This window comes from Suncus etruscus, chromosome 1 (genome assembly GCF_024139225.1).
Source record: "Suncus etruscus isolate mSunEtr1 chromosome 1, mSunEtr1.pri.cur, whole genome shotgun sequence".
Taxonomy (NCBI): domain Eukaryota; kingdom Metazoa; phylum Chordata; class Mammalia; order Eulipotyphla; family Soricidae; genus Suncus; species Suncus etruscus.
In genome coordinates this window covers 53031235-53037883 of record NC_064848.1, presented here as the reverse complement: position 1 = coordinate 53037883, position 6649 = coordinate 53031235, and the positions used below count along the sequence as shown (strand labels likewise).

Here is a 6649-nt window from a genome sequence, read left to right as displayed (position 1 = left end):
GGTTCGAATTCCGGCATCCCATCTGGTCCCCTGAGCCTGCCAAGAGTGATTTCTGAGCATGAAGCCAGAAGTAACCCCTGAGCACTGCTGGATGTGACCAAAAACAAACAAACAAAAAAAAAGATAAAAATACTAGACTATGTAATAACAAAAACTGGAAGTACAATCTTAACCTGGTCACGAGTGAGCTACTTACAAATGTTCTAAAATGTATTTGTAAATAATTAAATGTTAGCTAATAAAAATAATTAATATATAAATTTTTGATAAATATATTTTACTATATTTTAGTCATTTATTATTTAGATAAAATTGCTACTTTTTTGTTATATTGACATAACTGAAGGATCAAAACTGCACATATTTGACATTAAATGGGAAGAGTTTCATTATATGTAACTGCCTTTTATGTACATTGTAAGCATATCAATAGCTTAAAACATTTTTATGTCCTTTTTACTGTGTCTTTAACTTTTTAATATTGCAACGCGATATTAGAAGTTGCCCACAAGCATTGATGTGCTGTTTGCGCACCTGGCTCAGTTCTCACAGGTGTCTTACTTTAAGTTGTTTATCTGAAGCTACTTTACCAGACGTCTCTTTGGTTCTCCCAAAGATTATTATTGACATACATACATATATTATTGATATACATAATCCTGACCAGGCTTTTAATTTTCTTTTTTAGTTGCAGTGCTCATCAGAGGTCGTTCACTTTAGTTGTGGCATCCACACATACTTGACTTTGCACAAGAGATTTAGGATGCTGGGCTAAAGCAATAACACAGTGGTAGGGCATTTGCCTTGCATGCGGCTGACTCAGGACAGACCTGGGTTCAATCCCTGGCCTCCCATATGGTTCCTCGAGCCAGGAGCGATTTCTGAATGCATAGACAGGAGTAGCTCCTGAGCATCATCATGTGTCCCAAAAACCAAAGAAGGGGAGAGAGAGAGAGAGAGAGAGAGAGAGAGAGAGAGAGAGAGAGAGAGAGAGAGAGAGAGATTGGATGCTGTTGAAGTCTTAAAAGTTCCCAGATAGCTGAGCTGCAGGGACTACATTCAATGTACATGAGCAGTGCTATGGATCAAACTTGTGATCTCATACTTGCAAGGCAGGTGCTTCTGTCTCAGTCTCCCTGGACTTTGTTTTTGCTTTATAGTTAAGAATATTTTATGTAAGGTCTACCCCATACCAAGTTTTCAAATGCTTGTACCAAATAGTTAAGTGTAATTAGAATGTTATATAGCACTCAAGACTTAATCATACAGCATAAATGTTATAGATAAATCTAGATTTATTCATCTTGTATGATTATAACTTTATGCTTACTGAACATTAACTCTACTTTCAAATCCCTGCCCAGTCTAGCATTCTATTATCTGCCTCTGTAAACTGGGCTATTTATGGTAACTCCTGTAAGTTCAATCATGCAGCATTTTCTTTACAGTCCTTAAGTAAGTGACTTATTTACTTCACTTAGTGTAATGTTTTCTAGATTCATCTATGCTGTCAATATCATCTTCACATACTATTTTATTTCTACCTGCAGAAGTAAAACTTCTGAATGATAAAATGTTATTGAGACATTTATTTACTTTATTTTATTGGCCACATTCACTGGTGCTCTGAGCTTATTCCTAAGCATTAAGGGTTTACCTTAATAGACTCAGAACCATTTTCAAATCAAACATGAATAGTCACTTGCAAGCCAAGTACTCTTCCGACTGTCCTATTGCTCAGGCTTTGAGAAAGCTATTTAAAAATAAGAACAATGCTCTACAGTAATTATGCTGTTAACTTAAGAAGTCACTTTATACTGCTATTGTCAAATATTTTCCTACTGAATATTGCTGTATAGATTATTGCAGCAGCTAACTATATCCCTCTGTCTGATTTTCATCATTTTTTATCCAAGAAAAGAAAAACAAAATTACAGAAGTCAAATTCTCTCCAGAAAGCAATAATACTAAAAAAATAACTTCAAGACCAGGGTTGTTTTCATTGAAAAAAATTGACATGTGGACCAGGGCAATATTTGCCTTGCATATGGTAAACTTGGGTTTGAACCCTAACATCCCACATGGATCCCCACTAATCACCAGAAGTAATCCCTAAGCACAGATTGAGGAGTGACCCCTGAACATCTCCAAGTGATACCTCAAAATAATTAACATGGTGAATCAATATTTTTTAAAAATTAATAAAATAATACAGCTCAGAAAGGAGAGGAGGCACAGGAGCAACATAGGAGAGGGAGAAAACTAGCAGTAGACAAAAACAAGGAAATCTTAGGAGTTTGAGTGGCTCAGGGTAAGGAAATTTTGAAGGTTAGCATTAGTTTTGTATTGGATTAAGTATTTCAGTAATTTTAAGGAAGAGAATAAATCTTCATGGGTCATACTCCTTTAGATGTGTTGCAGCCTAAAACAAGTAGAGCTTTATAGAAGATATTTAAGTTAGTATATTTAGAAGATAATATGCTACAATAAACAGTAAAAGATAAATAAAATTTTATGTTATAGAAAAATAAAATTAAAGAAAATAAAGTATTAATATTAATTTTTTTTAAAAATAAAAATATAGAGTATGGAAAAATAAAATATAAAATAGAGTTTATGAATTACAAAATAATTTAAAGCATTTAAATTCTCTTATTTTGTAATCAGATGAGTAAATAATTAAATAATCTAATGTTTATGGTACAATGTTAGAGAAAATAATTTTGTGATTCTTTAAGAATTAATATATATAATGTAATTAAAAAGCACTTACCATGACTAAATAGATGTTATTTAAACACCTATGTGTCTAAGAAGATGCTTTCTATTCCTCTTATTATTGCAATGCATAATACATTTCAATATATACTCGTGAAATGTAAAATCATCGATTAATTATAACATTATTATTAGGAGTAAGAAATGGCTGGATGTGGGGTTTCCAGGCAGAGTGCTGTTTGCTCTACCTGCAGAGTCTCCACCCGGCTGTGCTTCTTCTGAGGAAACTGAGCACCTGAAGGGAGCCCTGTCCTACCCTTCCCTGTCTTTCCTGAACTCTGGAAGCTCTCCTCAGAGCCCTGGGAAGCAAATCCCAAAGAAACTACATTCAGGAGCTACCCAGCGAGCCAGTGAGTGAGTAAGAAATGGCTGGATGTGGGGGTTTCCAGGCAGAGTGCTGATTGCTCTACATGCAGAGTCTCCACCCGGCTGTGCTTCTTCTGAGGAAACTGAGCACCTGAAGGGAGCCCTGTCCTACCCTTCTCTGTCTTTCCTGAACTCTGGAAGCTCTCCTCAGAGCCCTGGGAAGCGAACCCCAAAGAAACTACATTCGGAAGCTACCCAGCGAGCCAGTGACTCTCCTCAGAGTCCTGGGAAGTGAACCCCAAAAATACAGCATTCTGAAGCTGCCCAGCAAGCGAGTGAAAACTACGCCTGACCAATGGGGCCCGACTATGAAAAACTGTGAGTGCTGCCTATGTGTGTCTCTCTGCTATCCTGTTGCGTGAACCTCCTGAGAGTGGGCTGAAAAGAGGCTCCAGAAGGCACTTAGCTCCACTTCGCTACGTAGCCGTGCGCTCTTTCTAAAAAAAAGAACACCATCACAAGAAGAAAAAAACCACACTAAGAACTGTGCTGGATCACAGAAGCAATAATTTCTCTCAAGACTGTCTACTCTGCTGCGTGCTCGGGCCTAAGATTTGATCCTGTGTGAGGCTTCATCCACAGAGGACTCCCCTACCTTGGAGGCAAGTCCGCCCATCCAGAAAGGGCGGAGCCAGAGAAGTGTGTTGCCTGCATCATATAACCAATGTATACCACCACAACACGTAGAAAAACCCACAATACAAGTGTGACAATGGGGAAACAACGCAGGCCAGCATCAGACATAGAGAATGAAGATGACAATTCTGATGACCAGTTAACGACCAACCAACTAATCATTCTCTCAGATAAGGACTTTAGACTAGCAATGTGGAAGATGCTCAATGGATTCCAAGAAACCATGGATCGAGTTGAACAGAACACTAATAAGAATCAAGAAAATATGAAGACAGAAATCACAAAACTCCAAACTGAAATAACATGTCAACTAACAGGCCTGAAAAAATCAGTAAACGAAGTGAATGACAAAATCGATAAGCTCTGGGACAGGGTATCAGAAGCTGAGAATAGACTTGGTGCTGTAGAAGATGAGATACATAACAATTCCATACAACAGGAGAGATTGGAAAAAAAACTTAAAACAAATGAACAGACAATGGAAAAATTAGTCAAAGAATGGGAACAGATGAAAATAGAGGTCTATGATAAGATCAACAGAAACAACTTAAGAATCATTGGAGTCCCAGAGACCCAGGAAGAAAATTTCCAGGAAGAATCAATGGTCAAGAACATCATTAAAGAGAAACTCCCAGAGCTAAAGAATATATGTGATCAAATCGTGCATGCTCAAAGAGTACCAACCAAAAGAGACCCCAGAAAAACCACCCCAAGACACATCCTAGTCACAATGACAAATCCTACAGATAGAGACAGAATTATGAAAGCAGCAAGATCAAAAGGGGAAATTACATGCAAGCAAGCATTCTTGAGATTTACAGCAGACCTGTCACCAGAAACACTCAATGCCAGAAAGCAGTGGTGGGATATTGTGACAAGACTGAATGAAATGAACGCTTCACCTAGAATACTGTACCCAGCAAAACTCACTTTCCGGTTTGACGGAAGAATACATGGTTTCCCAGACAAAAAACAGCTCAGAAACTTTACAGACTCAAAACCAGTCTTAAGAGAAAAACTGAAAGACCTAATTTAAAACAAGACTAACCAAAACACCGAATTTCGATATAAAGATGACATTAAATCCCAGGACAATTCTTTCTCTCAAAGTCAATAGACTAAATGCACCAGTTAAGAGACACAGAGTGGCTAAATGGATCAAAAAACTCAATCCAACCTTCTGCTGCCTACAAGAAACGCACCTGAATAGTCAGAACAAACATAGACTCAAAATAAAAGGCTGGAGAAAAGTTATCCAAGCAAACAACACCCATAAAAAAGCTGGAGTGGCCATACTAATATCAGATAATGCAAACTTTATACTCAGGAAGGTTGTAAGGGACAAAGACGGACATTTTATATTAATCAAGGGGTATGTAGAGCAGGAAGAAATAACTCTCCTAAACATATATGCACCAAATAAGGGGCCAGCAAAATATTTAAAACAACTGTTGACAAATCTGAAAAACAATATCAATAACAACAAAATAATTGTGGAGGACCTCAACACTGCTTTGTCAACACTGGATAGGTCAACCAGACTGAAACCCAACAAGAATATACTAGACCTGAGGAGAGAAATGGAAGAAAGAGGCCTAGTGGATATATATAGGACACTCCATCCCCAGAAACCTGGATACACATTCTTCTCCAATGTACATGGGACATTCTCCAGGATAGACTACATGCTGGCACATAAAACATACCTCCATAAGATCAAGAGGATAGAAATTTTGCAGACTACCTTTGCTACCCACAAGGCTCTGAAATTATTTGTGAATTCCAAAGGGACTCAGAAGAAAAACTTTAACACCTGGAAGTTAAACAGCCTCATACTCAATAACCAGTGGGTCAGAGATGAAATCAAGGAGGAAATCAAAAGGTTCCTGGAAACAAATGACAATAAAGACACAAACTCTCAGAACTTATGGGACACAGCAAAAGCAGTACTGAGAGGAAAATTTATAGCTTTGCAAGCACACATCAGGAAGGAAGAAGGAGTTTACCTGAGTAGCTTAATGACACAGCTAATAGAACTAGAAAGTACTCAACAAAAGGACCCAAGACTAGGAAGACAGAAGGAAATAACAAAGCTGAGAGCAGAAATCAACGAAGTGGAAACCCAAAAAACAATCCGAAAGATCAACGAAAGCAGAAGTTGGTTCTTCGAAAAAAATAAACAAGATTGATAGACCACTGGCAAACCTAACAAAGAAAGAGAGAGAGAGAAACTTAATAACTCATATTAGGAATGAAAAAGGAGAGATCACTACTGATATGACAGAGATTCAAAGGGTAATCAGAAACTACTTTGAAAAACTCTATGCCACTAAAAATGAGAACCTGGGTGCTTGCTTCAGCAGCACATATACTAAAATTGGAACGATACAGAGAAGATTAGCATGGCCCCTGCGCAAGGATGACACGCAAATTCGTGAAGCGTTCCATATTTAAAAAAAAATGAGAACCTGGAAGAAATGGATAAATTCTTGAACTCTTATAATCTTCTACAGTTGAAGGAAGAGGATGTAGCATATCTAAACACCCCCATCACCGTTGATGAAATAAAAATGGTAATCAAAAGTCTGCCCAAAAACAAAAGCCCAGGCCCAGATGGACTCACTAATGAATTCTTTCAAACTTTCCAAGAGATACTACTACCAATCCTGGCAAGACTCTTTCATGAAATTGAACAAACGGAAACACTCCCAAACAGCTTTTATGAAGCCAACATCACCCTAATACCTAAGCCAGACAGAGATGCTACGAAAAAAGAAAACTACAGACCAATATCGCTGATGAATTCAGATGCAAAGATCCTATTTGCTCAATCCTGGCAAATAGGATTCAATACCTCATTAAGAAGATC

General features: G+C 37.7%; 1 non-coding gene across 1 annotated transcript; it reads left to right on the top strand.

Annotated features, from left to right (window-relative positions):
• Positions 1-6127: 6127 nt before the first annotated feature.
• Positions 6128-6234, top strand: LOC125996454 (U6 spliceosomal RNA). Its single transcript, XR_007491271.1, has one exon. It is a non-coding gene; the product is annotated as a U6 spliceosomal RNA (small nuclear RNA).
• Positions 6235-6649: the final 415 nt, after the last annotated feature.